General features: G+C 30.4%; 1 pseudogene; it reads left to right on the top strand.

The window, feature by feature from the left end:
• LOC108694604 overlaps window positions 1-859 on the top strand; it is a 60,418-nt pseudogene that overhangs the window by 3,360 nt on the left and 56,199 nt on the right.

Here is an 859-nt window from a genome sequence, read left to right as displayed (position 1 = left end):
TATATATATATATATATATATCGTTCAAAATAAAACAATTATATTATCGTTATCGAATCTAGATGGAACAATACAATTTAACAAGTGTAATTCTGTGAAATTTATTTTAAGAAGCAATGATTCACCTAACTGACACAACAGATGATATAGACATATATTTATACAATATACGTAAAACAATCAAATTAATTTGTCGAACAATGAATAAATACAATCTTAAAATTCTAGATTAAATAATGTTCAAAGATAGAGAAGGCGCGAGAAGTATTGAAAAAATACTGCTTATCATTTTCGGTGGAAATGCAACGATAACATATATACTTTATTCATTACTTTATATTATATACACATGATGCGTAAACATCGACACTTATGTCGGAATAATATGTTATATCTCTTATTAAATAAAAATAAGTCCGGATGTGCGGCGTAATTTGACGGTCTTAATCATCGGGGATCGATCAACCGTGCACAATTATTTCCGACAACATTCTTCGCGTGCCTCTTCTTTATATTCGAAGAAACGCGTGATTCATCGAGCTAACGCGCATCCGAAAAATGCCCTTTTTTACATATTAAGTGCATATTCAGTTTCCAAGTCGAGAAATATTTTTTTTGGCCGTCGACCGTTACGGTCAAGAGCCTGAATCCTATTATTTAAAATTGGTTTTAAAATAATAAGAAACTACGATATACAACGTCACTTAGAAAAAATTCAAAAGTAAATAATAAATTGAAATTCGTCTTCATCGCACCATGACACCATTAAGTTTTTAATTACGGACAACGCGAAATGAAATCGATTTAACTTAATACAGAGAATCAATATCTTGCGAGATATTTCCGCGAATTCTGAAAT

Source organism: Atta colombica, unplaced genomic scaffold, assembly GCF_001594045.1.
Source record: "Atta colombica isolate Treedump-2 unplaced genomic scaffold, Acol1.0 scaffold121, whole genome shotgun sequence".
Taxonomy (NCBI): domain Eukaryota; kingdom Metazoa; phylum Arthropoda; class Insecta; order Hymenoptera; family Formicidae; genus Atta; species Atta colombica.
Note: the sequence above shows the minus strand (reverse complement) of the source record. Positions and strands in the feature narration are given on the sequence as shown.